Here is a 22,833-nt window from a genome sequence, read left to right as displayed (position 1 = left end):
AATCATTGTGACTTTCACTTTCGATCAAAAGCGCACACAGTATTATGGGCCAGTGTTTCCCATAATCTCAGTGACTCAGTGAAATTGCACAGCTGCAACACGGGACAGCATCTGATCCTGCGATAGGAACATCCGCCTAGTAAGTGAGGATTCTCTGGGAGAACTTCAGGAAGAGCTCCTGGACAGAGGCAAAGGGAGAGCTTAGCTTACACAGAAACTCACTCAGAATGTGCCTTGGGACTCTGTTGACACAGAGTCGACAGAGAGCAGGGAAATCAGGAACTGCAGGCACAGAAGGCTAGGAGATTACAGGTCACATTGAGAAGGATCAAATGAAAAGGTGACATGATCTGTGAGCAGCCCAACATGACTGATAAGGCATTTTAGATTATTTTCAGGATGACAGAGTCAGGCACTTTGCTCCCTGTGCAACTGCTGCTCTGGAGCCGTCAGGAACAGTATCCCCAATAATGTCACAGCTAACCTGGTGGCTGAACTTTGTGACTTTGTCCTCACCCATAACTATTTCACATTTGGGGACAAGTATACCTTCAAATCAGCGGCACTGCGATGGGTACCCGCATGGCCCCACAGTATGTCAACATTTTTATGGCTGACTTAGAACAACGCTTCCTCAGCTCTCGTCCCCTAATGCCCCTACTCTACTTGCGCTACATTGATGACATCTTCATCATCTGGACCCATGGAAAAGAAGCTCTTGAGGAATTCCACCATGATTTCAACAATTTCCATCCCACCATCAACCTCAGCCTGGACCAGTCCACACAAGAGATCCACTTCCTGGACACTACGGTGCTAATAAGCGATGGTCACATAAACACCACCCTATATCGGAAACCTACTGACCGCTATTCCTACCTACATGCCTCTAGCTTTCATCCAGATCATACCACTCGATCCATTGTCTACAGCCAAGCGCTACGATATAACCGCATTTGCTCCAACCCCTCAGACAGAGACAAACACTTACAAGATCTCTATCATGCATTCTTACAATTACAATACCTACCTGCTGAAATGAAGAAACAGATTGACAGAGCCAGAAGAGTACCCAGAAGTCATCTACTACAGGACAGGCCCAACAAAGAAAATAACAGAACGCCACTAGCCATCACCTTCAGCCCCCAACTAAAACCTCTCCAATGCATCATCAGGGATCTACAACCTATCCTGAAAGATGACCCATCACTCTCACAGATCTTGGGAGACAGGCCAGTCCTTGCTTACAGACAGCCCCCCAATCTGAAGCAAATACTCACCAGCAACCACACACCACACAACAGAACCACTAACCCAGGAACCTATCCTTGCAACAAAGCCCATTGCCAACTGTGTCCACATATCTATTCAGGGGACACCATCATAGGGCCTAATCACATCAGCCACACTATCAGAGGCTCGTTCACCTGCGCATCTACCAATGTGATATATGCCATCATGTGCCAGCAATGCCCCTCTGCCATGTACATTGGTCAAACTGGACAGTCTCTACGTAAAAGAATGAATGGACACAAATCAGACGTCAAGAATTATAACATTCAAAAACCAGTTGGAGAACACTTCAATCTCTCTGGTCACTCGATTACAGACCTAAGAGTGGCTATCCTTCAACAAAAAAGCTTCAAAAACAGATTCCAACGAGAGACTGCTGAATTGGAATTAATTTGCAAACTGGATACAATTAACTTAGGCTTGAATAGAGACTGGGAATGGATGAGTCATTACACAAAGTAAAACTATTTCCCCATGTTATTTCTCCCCCCCCCCCCACCCCACCCCCCACTGTTCCTCAGATATTCTTGTTAACTGCTGGAAATAGCCTACCTTGCTTGTCACCATAAAAGGTTTTCCTCCTTTCCCCCCCTGCTGCTGGTGATGGCTTATCTTAAGTGATCACTCTCCTTACAGTGTGTATGATAAACCCATTGTTTCATGTTCTCTGTGTGTGTATATCAATATCCCCTCTGTTTTTTCCACCAAATGCATCCGATGAAGTGAGCTGTAGCTCACGAAAGCTTATGCTCTAATAAATTAGTTAGTCTCTAAGGTGCCACAAGTACTCTTTTTCTTTTTGCGAATACAGACTAACATGGCTGCTACTCTGAAATCTGGAGAGTTAGAGGCCTTGACAGGCATTGCACCTCGCTCTGAGCAGACGTGTCCTTGCATCACTTGTAAGCATGCCGCTGAATGGAGGAGGAAGACCCTTGGGTCTGGGATCCCCATTTAGCTGTGCTTACTGACACTAAGTCATACAAAGTGTAGCCTGATTATTAGCTGCATGAGAAGCCATGTATTACTCTGAAGACTGCTTCTCAGGGGGACAGGCTGGGAAGCTGCTAGATTTAAAGAGCTGAGGACTCCCCCTGAAAGCTTACTATTTAGAGACAGGTTTCAGAGTAGCAGCCGTGTTAGTCTGTATTCGCAAAAAGAAAAGGAAAAGGAGTACTTGTACTCCTTTTCTTTTTATTTAGAGACAGTTTTGCCTACTAGCAGGCACTTTAGGCATTGCTCTTCCCTATTTATTTTATTACAAGGATATCTGACATGGAAACAGGATCTTTGGTGCTATAGAGTCCTGGCTATTGCCCAGGTAAGGTTAGACTCCTCTGTGTGGCACCACAATGGTGAGGTAGCAATGATTGTGATGTCAGACAGATAAGGATTATGGTTTCAGGTTGTGGCATAAAAATAAATTAATTAATTACTACTACAGATGTCCTGCTGTCTAGTGCCTTATGTCTGAGGAGCTCATTGGCTTTTACACACATTAATATTGTAAGCCTCCCCTGACCCCAGGTGTTATTATCTGCACTGAATGGATGGGGAAACTGAAGCGCAGAGGGATTAAGTGACTTGGCCAAAACTGCACAGGAAGTCAGTGGCAGAGGTGAAAACCGAACCCAGACTCCCAATCCTGGTCTTATAGCCCCAAGCCCAACCTTCCCCACAACATGTCCTGCAGGATGCTGGGGGACAGGTCCCCATTCTAGTCTCGTCAACAAGTCCACAGTGCCTTTCGAAGTTAGCCACAGGGTGACACTGGTACTCTTACTCTGGAGTAAACTTGAAATCATATCTTAAAATCAAAAGTGCAGGTGAACTCCTGGCTGAGCTCCATAACTGGTGACATGCATGTCCCGTGGGGTCTTGAACTAAGCGCAGTCATACACAATAACTCCAAGTGGATATTTTTCTAGCAGGAGTTTTCTTTATTCTCTCTCTGTTTTATTATTGAAGAGATTTCTACTTTGATCTACCTTGCTCTTCAATAGACCAAGCCAGTTTCCCCCTCTTTTTTTGTCTAGAGTTCAAGAGATTTTTTAGCTCTCAGCAGCACTATCCTCATATACAGAGCTGGGCACCCACTGCGCCAGCCCATTGTCAAGTGTGGTTAAAATAGCAGGTTTCTTTCACTTTTCATTATATTGCTAATACTCGCCATTAGCATCCTGCTTTTCCAGCACTGCTGCCAATCAAAATGAATTTGCCCAGAAAGACAGGGAAAAGATGAAATATTAAATTCCTGGCCAGTTCTAGTTATGATCATCTTCTTCCCTGCTGTTTGTCTCTGTTTGCGCCACAATATTTTCACCTCATTGTTTATTATAGTCCAGGCTCACAGAGGAGAATTTGTTTTCTCTAGTGCTGTCTCATTACTGCAGCATTCCCAAAGCACTTTACACAGCAGGGAGCTAGATATCTGTGTGCCACCTTGGTTACTGCATCACTGAGGATCTTGGCTGGGAAACCAAAATTTAGAGAATGCGACAGTTTCTCTGATGTGCCAGGACAGACCATTGGAAATAGACTGGAGGGAGCTTGCTTAAATGTCTACTCCGAAAAAACTATTTTTCCCATGTCAGTCACTAGCTTGCTACAGGAATTCCAAACCCCTTGAGAATATGGCTTCAAAGTCCCATTTCATAGACGGCAGGTGGTGAGATATGGTGAGATATGCTGGTATGGCAAACCCTGCTGGGCTGTTCCAGCATTTCCTGTTTCTGTGAGGGATCCCAGCAAATGGGCTCAGTCCATGTTCCCTCAACCTTCCTATTAAGAAGAGAGTGGGGGGACCTTTTGGAAGGTTGTTGTGAGAAACACACAGGTACTATCTGACCATTAAGCATGTGGGAGGATCAGTGTGTCTTTCATGAGCTGCTGCTGGTTAGAGCCTTGGGAGGATGTAGACTCCCAAGAGCATTCACAATCAGCTGGGCATTCTTGATTGTTCATGTTTAATTTGCCATTTTAACACTGGCATATCAATTTGCACTTGTACCTCTGCCTGTTTGGAGGGTACTGAGCAGCAGTGAATTCAGGTAAGGATGGAAGATCTTTCACAAGTTTCAAGAATTCAGTAGGAATTTAACCTGAGTAAGGACATGGTAAAATCTGAAAGGCTTCAGGATCTGTAATAATTGCAGTAACAATATTTAGGATTTATAGTGCATGGTACAATCGTGTGTACAAATATTAACGAACTTTCATGCTCCATAGCCATGTTTGGAAGATGACTTCAGGGCAAAGTTAAAGAACTGCTTTATTTAGAACATCTGCCAGCATTTGCAGCAGTGGATTTTCGTGCTGTCTTTTTGTGTATGTTTATCCAGGGCTTCCTGTGTCTGGTTATGTGTTTTCTGTACTAGCTGAAATGCCTGCCAGGGACACAACAATTAAAAGCAGCTAAGTGCTGTAATGGGAAATTGTTGTTTAAAAAGCCCCACATATGGAGCTGTAGGACAGAGACTTTTTCTGCTCTGTGGATGAACCAGAGAGCCATTAATTATTCTTCTCTGAGGCAGATGCTTACATGTTTGAAATTACTGGGTTAGTCAATCACCTTCTGATTCACTGCCAAGGTCTGGAACATGGCAGTTGTAACAAGGGGCTTCATCTTTAAGAGGGTATTAAAGCTTAATTTACAATTCATCAGATGGGCCAACGGGTGTCTTCTATTGACTTTGGTGGAAGTTAGGGCCTGATCTTATGTTCTGAAAGGGCACACTCAAGTGTTCTGTTTCCAAAATTTGACTGCTCTTAACATTGTTTTGAGCTCATGGAAAATGACATCCACAGTCCAAACAGATATATTTTTAAAACTATCACTACATCACCAAGCAATTAATAGGGACCCTTTCCCCACAGCCACTCGGTATACAGCCCTTTGACACATTCCCAGCAGCTGGAGCAGAAGTTAATCAACATTATCCCCAGAACTGGGATGATGATACTGATGACAGATGTGGAGGTTAAACAATGGCAGAGCCATATAATAATCAGTGTGGTCGATAAGAAATACAGGGAGTTGGGGAGAGGCGGTGTTTGTTAAATAAGGCAAAGGAAGAAATCTGTGACAGAGATGTTATTTTAATGCTTTTATGAGGAAAATCAAAGCTCCCTTGTGGGGGGCGGGCAACTACAAGTGAAATATTTCTGTGCACAGGATGTGGATGCCTGGATTCTCAGATTTAGCAACTTTTTTGACTATAACTCTCATGGATGGATTAAGGATAATGAAATCAGTCCTGACTCACTGTGTAGCGAACGGCCTAGGGTTACCACAGCCTATGGCATTATGACCAGTACCACTGCGTCCAGTTCGGGTGTCCACGCTTTAAACATGATGTTCACAGATTGAAAAGGGTTCAGAAAAGAACTACAGGAATGATTTGACGTCTGAAAAACTTGTCTTACAGTGAAAGACTTCAGAGGCCCTCTTTGATAAACTAAACTGATGGAAGTTAGGAGGTGAGCTGAATATGGGCTAGAAGAACCTACATGGGAGAAGATTTCTGATAGCTGAGTGCTCTTTAATCTAGCAAGCAAAGGCATAGCAAAATCCAATGGCTGGAAGCTGAAGTTAGATAAATTCAGGCTACAATTAAGGCACACATTTCTTAAAAGTGAGGGTAATTACCCATTGTAACAATTTACCAAGGAATGTGGTGCATTGTCTATCACCTGAAGTCTTCAAATCAAAATTGAATGCCTTTCTAAAAGATACACATTAGCTCAGCCTCAAATTAGGGGCTTGATGCAGGAGTCACTGGATTAAATTCCGCAGTTTGAGTTAAGCAGGTCAGACTAGCTGATCACAATGATCCCTTCTGGCCTTATGGGCTACACATCTATGACACTGAGAAGCCTCTTCCCTGTGTAGTAATGCTGGGAGTATAGCTCAAGGTGTCTTAATTTCAAGAAAGCGTCCTTGTTTCTGGAAAGGAACTTTAAAAGCCTTGCATGGCAGAGGATTCCAGCCAGCTGGCATGGCTGCCTGAATCTTAAACATGCACTTGCTTTGCACTGGGTTTAAATGTAAATTGAATCAACTGAATTTCATCTTCCATGAATTCTATTATCGACATGCTCACCCACAGTGAAGGGCCATTGAGCAGTAATTGGATTTTCTGTCAACATGCTAGGCACCAGCAGCAGCAATCATCTTCCTGTGGGGGAAGGAGAGGGTGGTCTTATTATAAGATTGTTTCTTTAGTGAACCCCAGTGATAAACTAATTACTGTCATAAATTAAACTAGCCTACAAAGGCAATGAAATAGCAAGTAGTTATACACACACACAGAGTATTTGTAGATTGAGCGAAATCTTATTTGAATTTTGGAATAAAGTTGCTAAATGCAGCATTTAAAAATTAACAATGAAGCTTATGCTTTTGATTGTCCACGCTTACGGGCTTTTTGAATGTAGCTTGTTATTAAACCACCTATGTGTATTTGAAGGAGAAGAACAAGTGGTTAGGGCGTTGAATTGAGATATAACTAAGGATTAATGGAACAAAATGAAGAAAGGTAAAAACTTAGACAGATAGGAGAAACTTCCTGACCATGTGATGGGCTGGGCTGAGGACAGTCTCCCAAGAGAATGAATGGAAGGTTCAACTCTTAAGAATTCTCAAAGAAGACTGGGCAAAGCATTAGAAAACGTAGGTACCTATCCTCCAATGACCCCTGAGACAGAGACTGGAAGATTCTGTTTATTTATGTAAATTCTTATGCCTCTCATCATCGTAGTATCTATGCCTTCCAGCATCCAAGCATCCAAGTGCTACATCCAACATGACCAACATCTGTCATAGGTAGGTTCATTCTCTGTCATCCTCATGCTCTAATAAGTCTCCAGTCTCGAAACTGTGTCATTTATGAAGAGGGTGGCATCAGGTCTCAAACAGCAGATTGAAGGTGTCCCTTTACAAGCTTATAGATTGCCATTTGTTGACTTGATCTGTTAGCCGGATACGTCGGCTCTAGTCTACAGGATTGCAGAGTTTCACTTGGGCTTAACTTCAGCATTCATTTGGCTGGCTGGCAAACACCAGCATGCTAAAGAGTTAACTTCTCTGCTGACTGTGGATGACTGGACATGAGAGATGTCTTATCATAGTCTGATGTGAAACAAAGAAGATGCCACAATCCGTAGGTGTGCTGGGGGGGGGGTAGGGGGAGTTCCCTGAAAAGGGGAAAAAGGGGAGGGGAGTTACTGAGACTGACTGGGGGGAGCTGGTTCCAGGCTGGGAAGGGGAGTCCTGGGGGTACCTCTCTGCTCCCAGGCCCATTCCAGCCTCTCTTGGTCCACTGTGGCTCCTGCAGCCTTTCTAGGTCTCACTCTTGCTTCAGCTCCCTGTCTCTCCTTAGGGTATGAATGAGTTTGCATGGGGGTAGATTTTCCACAATATTTCTATTGCGAGGGTGCTAGTCCCGCAAGCCCCCTTGGTTTTGCCACCCTTGACACACACAAGCATGCCATGGTATGCACACTTGTGTGCACTGTCTCAGAGTATGCGTGCATGCATGTGTAGTGCTACACGTGTCACAACAAAAAGAGGCATGTATGTTGCAGTATGTATGTGTGTAACCAAAAGAAATTGTGAATTGGCTAGATTCAAAGCTGATCAGGAGTAGATCTTTAGTTAGATAAGAGTCCAAAAAACTCCTGCCATTCTCTCTTTCCTGGACCTATCTCCCAGTCCTGAGTTCAGGCTCCATGCCTCCATTTGGGTCTGCTATGTCCCAGCAGAAGCAGCAAGCACACCTACCTCTGCTGAATCCTGTGATCTCTTCTGAAACGGCACTCCCACCCTCCCAGGGGAGTAGCAGGCTGGCTGCAAGAACTCAGGGGTCTGATTTCCTGCCTGGTTTTATTGAGATATTGACCCTGCTGCTAAATGAGGGAAAAATACACCAAGCACAGTCTTTGTTCAACTGGATGCGTCACAAACCAGCTAATAACGGTCACAGCAGCTGCCGCCACTGGAAAATATTTACACTCATAGATCGAGTGGGGAACAATTGTCTGAGGGGCCCCGAAGTGGAGCTAGCTCAGGTAGGGAACCCTGTCCTTGTCAACCAGTGCCTAGTCTGTTCTCACACAGCCCTATCTCTGGGAAAAGAGACTAATAGTTTCTATTGCTCAGGGGAATAGATCGCTTACAAGTAATCATTGTTAATCTGTGTAATTTCTGGGCATCTTCATCTCCCTAGCAACAGTAACATATATGGCTGCCTTGCTCTGAAGTGAAATGCTGCCTCTCAGTAAGGCTTTTCTGCTTCGAAAATGGGTTCATCAGCCATTACACAGGGAAAACTTATCTGTTTAATGAGGTTAAATGGGGGTGTGGCTAGGCAGGGGAGCAGATGCTGAACTGATCTATCTTTTTATAGACAGACAATTGGCAGCCCCTTGTTCCCACCCTCCTATGGTATTCATACTCGCACCAAAATCTTTCAGAAGGCAGGTGTCCCATCTAGTTCAAACCTCAGTGCAGTGGTGCCAGAGCTTCAGGATCCATTATGTCCCTAGGTGACCAGCAGGTATCAGGAGCAGAAGCAATGCTACTCGAGAAGGGTGAACTCAGAAGGTGCAGAGATTAGCTTAGGTGAGTGTTGGAAGCATTCAGCCACCTCCACCTTCAGAGGTCTCCTCTGTGGAGGGCGACCCAGCTCAGTTCCGCTCCCCTATTACATTCACCCTCACAAAGCTCTAGCTGGTACAAAACACTCCTATTCAGTGTCATAGATTGCTGTGAGCTCATCATCCCAGTGCTCTGCTGTTTACACTGGCTCCCTATTGACTACAGAATCCAGTTCAAGATCTCTGCCATCATATTCCAAGCCCTCTGGCGACTGAGCCTAGCCATCCAAGAGATCATCCTTCCCTCCACTGCCGTGACATCCCACATCACAGGACTCCCTATCCCAAGTGGCTCCAATTGGTCCCCTTGACAGTCTCAGCTTTGGGCCTAGGAATGAAAGGGAGCCTGAACTCCCCTTTCACCACTAGAGGTGGGCCCTCCAGGGCAGGGCATGCATACACATTGGTGCTGAACCATGGGAGAAGCTGACAGTGCCTGTTCTGTAGCTAAGCAGAGGCTGTCATTACAGCACCTTTCAACCAGCACCAGATTCACGTTCAGAAAGCTGACCACTGAACCCACTTATCTTAGGAGTTTGCTTCACATTCATGGCTTGCCTAACTCCAGTGCTGTCAGATGAGTTAAGCCAGTGACAAATTTGGTCCAGCTGATATATATATACTTTATATTTAGTATAACAAACCGTCAGTATGGCCAGCAATTTACAAATCCAAATCATGTTTTGATCTGATCACTGCAGGTGACTGTGCATGAGCTCTGGGGGTTTTACTCAAGGTTTATAGTGGGGTAATTCAAACAAACCTAACTGGATACTTTGAACACCTCTCCCAGCAGAAAACAACCACCCTGCTCTGCTTTATCTATTTCATATCTCACGACTGTTCCCCTCTGTAAATATATTTTCATTGTCAGTTTGAAGTCAAGTACAAAGAACTGTAATGGCAGTTTAAGTAGCTGGCTCTTTGATCTCATCTCTGGGCAAGAGTTGAGAGCCTGCACTTTTTTGGTGGGGAAAAGAATCTTTAAACTAGTAGTAGGTTTATTTTTTTTAAAAGGCAGCTGTTTGAAGTGACACAGGTGTTTGGAAGGTCAGAATAACTTCCAGGGAGATGGAATGCTGGGCAGAGGGTAGGTGATGTGATCAAAGGTGAGGCATTGATCTCATGCCAGTGCAATTTATCATTTTTATCTCCAATTTATGACTTTGATATCACCTCCACATACCTAGCATAGATATATAATATTTGTGTATGCATAAATAGGTGGCATTATTTGTATTGTGGTCATACCTAGGAGCTTTAGTCATGGACCAGGGCCTGTTGTGCTAGGTGCAGTACAAATACAGAATGAAAAAAATGGTCTCTGCCCAGAACAGCTTACCCTGTGTGCATGCATATATCTTGAAGATGGCAATTAATACTGTTTTGTATCTCAGCAGCAAACTTGTTCCACAGAAGATGAACTACACTGTAATTGACCGGCAGTGAAATGGTGCAACAACACTCCCCCCCGTCCCCCCCCAAACAGTTTTTATGAAGTGGATGGGGTTTTCCTGATCATTATGTTCAGCTTTTGTTTAATTTTATGCAAGATTGCTTAGTATTCCAAATGATGCAAAGAAAGATGGGCACTTAGAATTAATACATAAGGCACTGGTTCTGCAAACACTTACACCATGTGCTTAACTTTACAAAACCTATACAGCTTCAGCACACAGACACATATTGTCCAATGATGTGTGCATGTATTCTATAACAACATTTATTCGCTAAAGAAATCCCTCTTGGACTGATTCATCATTGTATTAAGAGGAGCTTGTGCAAGAAGGATTCTGTTTAGCTTACAAAGGTTCTGACCAGAAGAATTCAGCCAGGATTCATTAGACAATTTATATGCGAGCGTAAAACACCCAATTTTAATTAAAGGAATAAAACAAGCTAGCAGTGTTATCCTCAAGGGTGAGGTATCTAGCTGGCATAAGTTTATACCTGGTTTATACCTGATTATTGCCCCCAGGTAGGAGTATATCTGGTCCATCCATGAACCCAGACATAAATTATGCAAGAATCCGATATAACCATGCACCTTGCTATGTGTTAATCTTGATTTATAATCTATTCTGGGTTCCCCTATATCCATTAGGCCCCGGGGTGCTGCTTTGTCAGTTATACAAACTCCCTTAGCTTTACTTGACAGCCCTTCATCTCAGTGTCTGAGCTGTTCCCCAAGCATCACCCTCCTGTTCCAAGTGAGGCACTAAGAAGCAGTTTATAGGACTGATCAAGAAGAATGCCTGACCGTGGCAGGTTAACCTGTTCTGATTTCAGCCTGGCAGCTTGTTACATGGATTCAAAGCACATTTGCTTGACCCTGGGTTAGAACAAGTGCTGCAATATTTATAAGCCTGCTAAATTATCCTGAGAGGCCCAAAGGGAAGGAACTGTCCTCTTGCCAATGAGGCCAATGTGAGAAAATACCCAGCATCCAAGCCTATGTTGCAAGGCTATTCGGGCCTCAAGACATGGGAGAAGGGATGCTAGATAACTCTGGGGCCTATATGGGGATGTTGCATGACACTGTAAACACTTAGGGTGGATGCATATCAAGTGTGACATGCCAGGAGAAATGAACTCTGGTGGTTTGAATAGAAATGGAAGGCAGATACTGCTTCTCCATCAGCAGATACTGCTGAATACTGAAGGGGCCAGGAAGTGTGAAATGGGATGGGCTGTAATGTTTATTTGCCCACATGGGAGAGCATATTCACTTGTGGTAGCTATAAAATGGTAGCTAAATGTTTCAGAACATATGTAGCATTTTAGGTTTTCAGAGAACACTATGATATTAACCTATTCATCATCGTGGTGTCCCTCCCAGGTCAGCATTATTGTATCCATGTTACAGAGCAGAGGAAGAGGGATTTTGCCAAGCTATCAGTGTGAATCTGTGGCAGAACCAGGACTAGAAGTCAGGGGTTCCTGTCCCCCAATCCTGTGATCAGCCCAGTAACTGTGTTCTTGTCTGCTGACGTCTGGTGTAGAGGAAGTTGTGGGGATGACAGAGCATTTATATCACTAGATTTTCTCATGCAGCTCATCCTGGGAGAGCTCTGCTTGGGTTTGCCAAATGCAGAACTCAAGATTATATATGCACAAGTAATTTTGTGCCAGGAACAGCCCCTGGTACCTGTAAACCTCTGTTTCCACTGATGCCCTTCTCTAGTATCAGTGGAGGTCATTTTCAGAATCTTGGGGAGAATGGGAGGGGACCCCTGTTTTGGTGTTCACAGGAAGGCCCCAGCTGTCCTTGGCCCAGTTTTGCCTACCAATACCACTCCCCAGCCAGCCTGCAAGATACATTTGCTCAGGCTACTGATTTCACTGTGCTAATGTGTTCGACTCTCGCAGTGTCCACCCTGGGCCCAGCAAAACCCTAGAGTTCATTTGATTATGCTGCCAGCATAGGTAAGGTAGAGTCCTCTATTCCTAGCCCTGAGCACTTGGAAAGAATAAAGCAGAGGACAAGGCTCCAGGGGAGGCACCCCTACTTCGGACATATGAGGTAAAGATGAACAAAAGGCCTGAGGTCATAGGCAAGTTCAGTCCAGCTATCAGCTCTGTTACTGATGAAGAAGAGGCTGAACTAATGAGCTTTGGGAGCACCTTCCTTGAGGAGAATTCATTGACAGGAATGAGAGGAAGGGGAGAAGGATATCACAGCAAAATCAACCTACTGTGCAGCGAGTGAGTGGGCGAGAGTGCCTGCTCTCTGCTGAACTCTGTAATGAAAGAACAGTAACAATTAATACAACTCTCATTCAAGCCGGAGAATCCCCTAAACACACATTATTTTAATGTGCCACGCTAACGCTGTCCCCTCTGGAGCTGAAGGTGGGAACGGATTAACAATTCCTAGCCACACAAGGTACATAAGTGACAAGTAACAAATTCAGCTGGAACTGCAGGGGGAAGTGAGACAGAATGTGAATACCAAAATGGAATATGTCCAGAACGCCAGGGTGAACGCCCCCGTTCTCTTGGGAAAGCGCCAGGGGATATTTAATGAACACCGTGTTGTAGTGGAGTTTTACATCTCATCCCCAGGACACTGTGGCGGGATGTTGATTCATTACTACCTCAGTGGGAAGACCACTCCATGTGAGAATTGATAACCCCAATCTCATTCCAGTTGGGCTCTGTTGCTTCATTCTGAGATAGTTATGCATAAACATTGCAATCTGGAGGTCGTCTGTTTCACCTGTAATTAAAGAAAGTAACAACTGAACCTTCCTCTGTCCCTTCCCTTTCAGCAAAGGAGCTTGGATTTACCTATCTCTCTTGGCCACCTGCAGTACATTCCTTACCACAATATTAAAATGCTGTTGGTATCTTCGTTCCCTAAGCTCTGCTCCTCATTCAAAAAAATGAAATAAAATCTAGAGGAGCAGGGAGAATATTGTGGTGCTAAACAGGATTTTTTATTCTTATCAAGTAGATAAGAAGGGAGAAAAAAGAAACAAAGGATTTGTTTCTACCATTCTCTTCATTGCCAGTGCTGTCCTGAGCAAACAGGGCACTCGGTCAGCTAGTCAGAGAAGTGTCTTATAGTCAGCCCAGTCCTGCCTCTGCAGAGACCTCTTCAGCTGGAGCAGCAACTATTTACATTCAATATTGTTTCATCAGGCAACGGAAAGCTCACTGCAGCCCTCACCTGTTCCCTGCTTTGGCAAAGTCCCTCAGGCTCCAATGGCTTCCTCTATCCTGCAGACCCTCACATGAGGAACTGAAGGGGGACTCAAGCTGAAAAACTGTCTGGGATCCAACCACCTGCAAAGCCCCAAGGACCAAGGATTCACATCTGGGGTTTTCCTTCAGGACAACCTCTAGCAGCAAGACCCTACCCCCACCCATCTCTAGCATCATCTGCTTGAGGATCTCAAAGCATTTACAAATATTAATAATTAAAGCTCGCTGCTCAGACCAGAAGTATTATAATCCCCATTTTATAGATGGGGAAACTAAGGCACAAAGAGGTGAAGTGACTTGTCCAAGGACAGACACTGAATTGGTGGCAGAACCAAGAACAGACCCCAAGATTCTTGACTCGCAGTTCTAAGCATCACACTACTTATATCACACTTGCAGCAGCACTGTGTCCAGCTGAAGATGGAACATGTCTACCTTCAGGAAATTCTCAACCCTCTTCCAGCTAATGTAGCCCACCCAGGCTAGCAAACCACCTCTCTTCTCCCACCTCCCATGACTAGAATGGTAAGCAACTGCTCATCCTGGGAAAGGAGATTTCACAATGAGCATTCAAACTCTGCCTCCCCTGATTTATACTCTTTTTAAAAAGTGTTTACACAATGCAGATGACAATTCTGGATATGCAATAGGATGTGGTCCTCCAGCTCTCATCTAAGCGTTCCCAGATTCAACCCTTGCAACAACCACAACTGGAATCCAGGAAAGGATTGTGACTATCGTAAATCTAAAGGGTGCTGAGATCCCAAAACCTGCTGCGTGCAGCTGGGAAGACTAGGAGTTCAAAGAAGCCAGGGGCAAGACAGAGGAGAACATTATTAAACGTAAGGACAGGCCAATAAATTATTTAGTTGGCCTAAAGGAATCAGTGGAATGCAGTGTGATTTCAAGAGAGGTTGCTGCCAAAAACTATGACTCTGCCTTCTCATGCCAATGAGGCCTTCTTCCTTCTCCTGCTCATGCAGTGTTTTTTCCATGTCTGTGTTTTCTCCAGCACCAGGGCTCTGCTTACCTGTTCCTGCTTCTTTATGCACCAGTATCTGCAGTGCTCAGCCCACAGGATCGGCCAGGCTCTCCCTGCTGGGATGAACATAGCACAGAATTAAACTCTGCCCAGGCGCTGCTCACATTTTCCTTTTGTGCATGTTAGTTTCTCAGTGACCGCAGGGTGGGCGTTTGGCATGGGGAAGGGATCTGCCTCCTTAGCAGTACCCCTTTAATACCTTGGCGTGGCCCCAAACTGTTTCCGGGGACAGGAATGGAGGGAAATGCATCACTAGAAAATGCTGTGCAAAGAGATTCTTGCCACCAGTAAAGAAGCAATGTTTTAGTGAAAATCGATCTGCCCTGAGCCACATCAGCAGGCAAACCCCACTGTTTTGCTAGTTGTTTTCTGCTGACCTTCTCCTTGTGCTGCAGTTGATCCTATCTCTCTAGCAGGGCTGGGAATGCAGCAGGAACAACTAGAAGCAGTTGCACTCTATGCGTGAATTTCTGAGCTGTACTATTTATGGGTTGTGACTCTCTACCATCCTGGAGAGGAGGCTTGGGGAAACTAACCATATCACCTCGGGTGGGGAGCTCTTCCAGACCCGAGAGCCAAGTAGAGTCAAGCGGGGCCCAATCTGAATGGAAAATCCAGGGGGCATCAGGAACTGGAAGAAGTGCCAGTGATTCAAAGGGGAGGGGTTTCTTCTCTCTGGGTGAGCGCTGAGCTATGGTGCTGTGGCACTGCACTGATGGAGGTGCCATCTTTCGAATGAGATGTAGACCCAATGGCCTGCTCAGCTGTGATCATTAACAAACTCCAGTAGGGCTGTAAGCCCTGTTGTCTGTTTATGTTCTGTTAAATAGGGCAAATGCTAAGAGATTGCAGCCCTATGTTCAAAACCAATATGCTTCTTCCATGTTTTTCTCATTTTAATCAGAGCGGACACCCTACTTCCGCACGGCAGGATCTGCTGTGTGTGTCATTCAAGCCTGGGAAAGCAAAACCTCTATAGAGAATTTGCAAGCCTCATTCCCAGCAGATGCACTGGCACTAATTAGGAGCAAGCCAAACTTCACTGGGATTCATTTGTGAGTTGTAGCAGCATCTCATTATACACTCATGAAGTCTGCTGGGGAAGTGGGAGGATGGATGCACATGAAGGCATGGAATAGTTTAACATATGAAAACAGAGAGAAAAATAGCCTAGGATTAGTGAGGGCAAAACCCTGATAGGGCCACACAGCAGGGAGTTGAAATATTCCACCCATAACTACCTTTAGAAACAGAGTTTCACTGTTTGCCCAAAGAACGAGAAGGGGTTTGTGTGATATGGTTCCTCCAGCTTGGCCTCAAAAGCCAAACTGGGGCACTGAGCCATGTCAGGGTTTGTTTCATTAGACTAGAGCTGGGCAAAAACATGTAGAACATTTTCTTCATTTATGTATTCAGATTATTTAATGAATTTGCTCCAGGCCCATTCACACCTCTTCTGGGAATTTCAAAGTCTACTCAGGACAGAGAAACTGCCAACGCTGCTCATGTACAAGTCTGTTTATTCCTGGGGAGAAGAATTTGAAGGCTGCACGGCTCTTTAATCTAGCAGAGATAGGCATCAAATCCCGTGGCTGAGAGTTGTAGCTAGAAAAATTCTGGAAATAAGGTGCAAGTGTGTAACAGTGAGGATAATTAATTGCTGGAAAAGCTTACCAAGCAGTGTGGGGTAGTCTCCATCACTTGAATTGGATGTCTGTCTAAAACATACATGCTATTATTGCCCACCAGAAAGTTGGGTTTGAGGCAGGAATTACTGGGTGAAATTCTAGGCCCTGTGTCTTATACAAGAGGTCAGACTAGATGATGACAATAGTCCTTTCTGGCATTAAAATTGATGCACAATTCATCCCATTTTAACCATTCAGCTGAATTCTGCACCCAGGTCTCAGGATCGTCCCCATGACTGGTCACCTGCACACTTTGCATCACTCCTTTGCATTCCCACCATCCACTGTAATGGCTAAACGGCATGTTTCTGTCATGACTGTATTAACCACTGGGGATGGATCTGTATATGTCAGATTATGTGGGACAAGCCTTATTTAAAAAGAACAAATAGTCATGTCCTCAATCATTGGGTAAATATACTAAGATTCAGCAGAACTAACAGATAAAGGTAGGCAAAACTGAGGAGATGTTGAAAAGAAGCAGGAAGTGCTCCCCAGGCCTGGCCCTCTCTAGATCAACTTCTACTGGTAAAGCCACCTGCCTTATCCTTTTGGATTCCTCAGTAAGTGTAAAAAAAAGTCACCCACATGCCATCTTTTATTGACCAAAAGATTGTGCTCCTCCTATTAGACTCAGACCTGGCCACAATGATCCACACATTCATTACCTCCAGGCTTGATTATTGCAAATTCTGTTGAAGAATGAAGCCACACACAGTAAAGAAAACCCCTCCCCAACATATGTAGGTCCTAGCAGCTCACCTGCTAAACACATAAATCACCAGATCACTCTGAATAGGCGCCCCTCCCCCACCCAATGAATGCAGAGCCCAGTTAAGGTCTTTGTCCTGAAATGTAAAGTCCTCCATGGGATTGGCCCTAGCAACCCTAGAGACTGCCTCACCCTCTTCAAATATGTATGAACTCCCATGAAAGCCACTATGAAAACTCCCATGACAGTATGTTGCACCTGAACAAGCAAATGATCAACCCACAGGATAAGGCTGTCAAGTGTGGGAGACAGAAAGGTTGTAGAAGGTGGATTCCTGAAAGAGATAAGAATGACCAGGGGCCCCATCACCTTTGGAACTGAATGTGAAGCCCATCTCTTTCCAAATCAGCTTTCTTTCAATATGTTCTTTTTGCAGAACAGGAACACAGCACCCTTTCTCCCCAGAGAGAATTCTACTAACTATTCAATTTTTTACTGCCACGGGTGAAGAAAGAAAGAAGAGGTTGATTTTCACTTCTGTATTAACACCGAGGAAGTGCTCAGATAAGGGGAGGGAGGAACGAACGAGATAGAGTGGATAGATACGTAGAGGGACAGACTGGCCTAGCCAGCCTTTCATGCCTTGAAAAAACAGCCCGAGGTGCTACGGCAGCAGGCAGAAAAGTTACACAATTTGAAGAGAAAAGAACTAGCCCATTATTTAAATTTTTAGGCTCTGCCAGAAACAGAAAGTGCTACGCTGTGAACTGACTAGACAGAAATGCAGCAGCCTTTGAATGATCCAAGCTGTGCAACAACCTTAAAAGCAGAACCAATTGCTGATGCCATTGAAACCAGATGAGACACACACTGCAGTTTATGTCACATTCTGCAAATGTAGATGCTTCTTATTTCTGAAGATCATGCATGAGGTGATGCTTTCTTGGGGTGCCCAGGACCTGTCCCCTCCCCCCAGTGAGAGGAAGACAAGCCAGTGCGTAACTGACTATCAGTTCCCTGATGCCACCAGCCTGTTAGCCACCCAAACAATATCCCCATGGCTCTGCCAGTCCTTGAAGGATAACAATAGGTGCACCCCGATCGCTGAGCCCCAGAAGGGTTCCCCTGCAGTGTCTAGCCCTTAATCACTAGACACTCACAGAAATTACCAAAGTTGTCCCCAAAGGAACAGTGCACACATCAGCTTGTTTAGTTCAAGTGAAGATCAGATCCAGTGTCACATAGTAACACTATAGCAGCACTGAGATATATTTATAGTGAAAACAATAAGTTTATCATCAAAGGCTAAGATTTCAGAGATAGTGAATAAGGATAATGATGGAAACAGAAAAGGTTACATATAAAACAAAAAAAGTATAACATGATTCCTAGAGTCTAAGCTGAATTTAGACAAGGGATTTAACCTGTTAAAAGTAGTTTCTCTCACCTAAAGCAATCTCCCAACATCTCCAACCAACATGGCTCAGAGGCCCCTTTCATGAATGCAAAATGTGCTGTCCTTTTTGCTTCCTCAGGGAAGATGAAGGGGAGCCTTCTCCATATATTCCCCAAAGTTCTTGTTTTGTCCCAAGAGTTTGGATGACCCCTTTGGTGTATGCCATGGTGTGCTGGCTCCAGGTTGCCTTCACAGCATCATCTTGACACTGTATACAAACTGGCTTCCATTGTGTTGGCTTACAATGCTTATTTTACACATGAACCAAAGGGACTATACATCCTCTGTCTGGTCAAAACCTGGTTATCAATACTGCTTTGATTCAGACTTTAAAACATATTTTCCAGTATATATACACACAACTCTTAAATACCATCCATATGTACATCTCACAATGATTATGATCAATGAGACATAAGCTTTTGTTAGATGCCTCACCTGACCCTCTTTGGATAAATACCATGAAAGCAGTGTGTTGGGTGTAATGAGTTTGTCAGGAGTTACTGGTACAGAACAGTGAACCCTTTGCCAGTTTACACTGAGAGGTTCTTAGGGTCACAATGCAGAATAAGCCAAGTGAGAGCATTTGGGCTACAGTAGCCTTTGCCTTCTAGCAATCATGCTGAAGTTGCATGACATGACACACCTTAAAGCATCCAAAAGCATGATAAATATGACTTTCTTGCATTGGGTTTTAGGATAAATGCCAAGCCTTGCTGTAATTAAGAATTTATTTTCTCCTCACACTATATTATCTTTAAATAGCTGCTTAAAAGATGCAGCTTGTTAAATACTAACGCTGGTTTTCTCCTGGCGACTAAGTTTGGAACAGATTCCATTCGAATATCATTTAGGGATTCAAATGTCCAGTTCTGAGGATCTAAAGAAACTTGCTTCCTGAAGGTAACCAAGCACTGAAGAGTAATCAGCCAGTTCAGTGGCTTGACTGGATGAACTAACCCTCAAATAAGTGCTGTAGCATTGCAGGTGGACCAGAGTATGAATTCCAGAGACTGGTCCCCTCCAGCTCTGCTGCCCGGCCCCTCTGATGCTGAAAATCCCTCTTCCTTGGTCTTGGGGAGATCTCTCATTGGGACCTGGTACTCCCATTGCTGAGCTCTGGGTGGCAATTGTCTTGAAATTTCTCTGTTTCTGGTGCATTCCTGGTCACAGATTCCCTAGAATGGGTTAATCCCTTCTGCCACTCTGGGCAGCCCTGGTCTCCTGGGATTTGAAGACAGTGCCCACCTAAGCAGAGATCACTAGACTGAAGATGAATTTGTACAATGCAGGAGGCCTGCTAGGGGAAGAGAACCATAAAACTAAAGAATGCATCCGATGAAGTGAGCTGTAGCTCACGAAAGCTTATGCTCAAATAAATTTGTTAGTCTCTAAGGTGCCACAAGTACTCCTTTTCTTTTTGCTAATACAGACTAACACGGCTGCTACTCTGAAACCTGTCATAAAACTAAAAATAGACAAGACCTATTGAGGGAGAGGGTTTGTCCAGAGTAGACCCCTATTTTGCATTCCAGAGCGCTTTTTGCTCAAAGATTCCTACAGTGACATAAACACTAATTCACAAAGCTGAATCCTGACCCTGTGCAGTAGGTAGGTAGGTAAGTAATGTCTTGCCCATTTTACAGATGCGTAAAGGTTAAGTGATTCACTTTGCAAATGTCACTCAGCAAGTCATCCATTCAGCAAGGACTGGGAATAGAATGCAGCAGTCTCCTGTTCTAGCCACGACAGTGCCCGCCTATGATCCATGATCGAGGGAGAATAACTGGGAGTAAGAGAGCTACTGAGCAAACAAAAATATAGGCTGAAGATTAGGGGGAATTTCTTGACTGTGCCCTCAATTAGACTATGGAACAGTTTCCTCAGGAAAGTGGTGAGTCATTTTGCACTAGAGCAGAGCGAGCAATGGAGAGTGCTCTGTAGACAGCAATTTTGCAGAAGGATTAGTTGAGCTAATAGTTTTCTCCAACTTTCATGTTCGTGTTTCTAGTAAGTCATTTAGTCCATTGCCCTGCTGATGCAGGAAGACAAAGTCCTCCTTATCCTGTAACGGCTTCCTAGCATGCACAGAGGAGGTAAAGCTGCCCCAAGGTTGATTTATGAACAGTTATGTAAGTACGTAACCAATGGCTGTGCCCATTTCTGAGAGGCACATCAGCTGCAGTGACAGATGCTACTCTGCTATTGCATGTGATTGATTTTTATTGCATCCCATTTTGCTTAAGCCCCTGGTAAGTGGAATCCATTATTTGAACATGAATACCATCACCTTACCTCATAAAGGTTATGGGCACTGTCATAAGAACATAAGAACTGCCAGACAACAAGAGACTAATGCGCTGTCTACTGTGAGTCTGGTCTTTTCTCTGTAGCAGTGGCAAGCTGGATCCATCAGAGGAAGGTGTACTCCCTCCATAGTGCCCCTACTTGTGTAATACTGCCCCATGGGGTCTAAGGATCCATACCTAATTCCAGCAGCTTCTCTGCTGATAACCCAGGTGATTTAATCCTCACCACCTTTTCATACACACAGAACAGTACAGTCAGATCACCCCATCCTCAAACAACTCCACTTCCCCATTCATGACAGGGTCAAAATTGTCCTCTATCTTTAAAACCCTTCAAGGATTCTGGCCCACCTCAAAAGCCTTCTCTCTCTTCCCTTCTCCCCTGCACCACTTGTCTGGTACAAGCTTTGTCTCTGCCCTTCTGTGCATCTCCTCTCTTGTTTTTTTCTATGCCCATTCCCACATTGCAAGACGCTTCCCTGCCTGATCTAGACATCTGGAATAGGTTTCTTGTTTCTTTCTGACCAGCTGTGACTGGAGGTCCAGGGAATTTCCATCCATTCCTCTCTCTTGCCTGTTCCTCTTCCCCTTCACTCTCATTTTATATTTTCTCTCTGTTGCATTGGGGACACAGTATGTAGGGATAATGCATTGCAAAATAAAGCAGTGTTGATTCTATCCTAGCCAGGTGACTGCCAATGCTTGTCGTGTGTATTTAATCTATATCTACATCTATAAATGCTTGTTTCTCCCCACCTCTCCCCTCTAGGTGGAAGTGGACACTGGAATGAAGCATTGCCTTCTATTTCTTCAGCCTTCCCTCCCTTCTCTTTGCCATCTTATTCACAGTGACCTCCTGGATGTTCAGCACTTGGTGGCTCATTTTGTATGTCTCCTGGCTCTTCCAGCCACGGCTGCTTTCACAGCAACCTGCGGCAATGTGAGAAAAGCTCTTGTTCCTTTGAACAGCTATTAGTGAAGGAAAATTCCTTGGTTAAGTGAGAGTCCTCTCAGCCATCTCCCATTGCCTATAGCTCCTGTCTTAGGGTAGGGATTATAGTAAATCATCGGAAAAGACTTTAACAGAATCTCATGAGCTCTGCACAATGCTCTCTGGGCAAAATCAGGGATTGGAAAGGGGATTTTCCTAGCAGAGAGTGAATTGATCTGTTCCAAGTGATGTCTAAAATTGCAGGCTCAAGCAGCAGTGGCTGTTCTGAGCTGGTTTAAAAAGGGGCCCAGGCTCTCTTCCCTTGGCTAGCGGGAACTGCACTGAGTCAGTTTCCTCTGGTAGTCACCCCCCACCCGCCCGAGCTGGTAGGAGCCATAGAATCATAGAAGAAAAAGGTTGGAAGAGAGCTCAGGAGGTTATCTAGTCCAACCCCCTACTCACTGCTCCACTTAAGGTACCTCGCTCTCAGACAGCTATCCCTTCCCGCTCCAGTGCATTAGAGTGAGACTCCTCCAGTCTCTGGCCTTCAGCCCTCTTTTAGAGCCAGCTGTGGCCTGACTGGGGCATGGCCCCAGCTGTGGCTGCTTCCCCAATCAGCCTAGCCTTTTGGCTCCCCAGGGCTGTTTTAACCCCTTAAGGGCTGGAGCGGGTGACCACCCCACTACACTTCCCCAGTGTAACTTGAGACCATTACTCCTTGTTCTGTCATCTGCTACCACTGAGAACAGTCTAGATCCATCCTCTTTGGAACCCCCTTTCAGGTAGTTGAAAGCAGCCAGCAAATCCCCCCTTCATTCTTCTCTTCTGTAGACTAAACAATCCCAGTTCTCTCAGCCTCTCCTCATAAATCACGTGCTCCAGCCCCTTAACCATTTTTGTTGCCCTCCGCTGGACTCTTTCCAATTTTTCCACATCCTTCTTGTAGGGTGGGGCCCAAAACTGGACACAGTACTCCAGATGAGGCCTCACCAATTCCGAATAAAGGGGAACGATCACGTCCCTCGATCTGCTGGCAATG

The 22,833-nt window shown here is 44.8% G+C and overlaps 1 long non-coding RNA gene across 1 annotated transcript; it reads right to left on the bottom strand.

The window, feature by feature from the left end:
* Positions 1 to 10,432: 10,432 nt before the first annotated feature.
* LOC119861610 lies at positions 10,433 to 22,394 on the bottom strand. Its single transcript, XR_005294958.1, has 3 exons — positions 22,274 to 22,394; positions 14,687 to 14,754; positions 10,433 to 13,168 (listed from the first exon to the last, which is right to left on the bottom strand). It is a non-coding gene; the product is annotated as an uncharacterized LOC119861610 (long non-coding RNA).
* Positions 22,395 to 22,833: the final 439 nt, after the last annotated feature.

The sequence above is a fragment of the Dermochelys coriacea genome, chromosome 9 (assembly GCF_009764565.3).
Source record: "Dermochelys coriacea isolate rDerCor1 chromosome 9, rDerCor1.pri.v4, whole genome shotgun sequence".
Lineage (NCBI taxonomy): Eukaryota > Metazoa > Chordata > Testudines > Dermochelyidae > Dermochelys > Dermochelys coriacea.
This window is presented reverse-complemented; position numbering and strand designations above follow the sequence as displayed.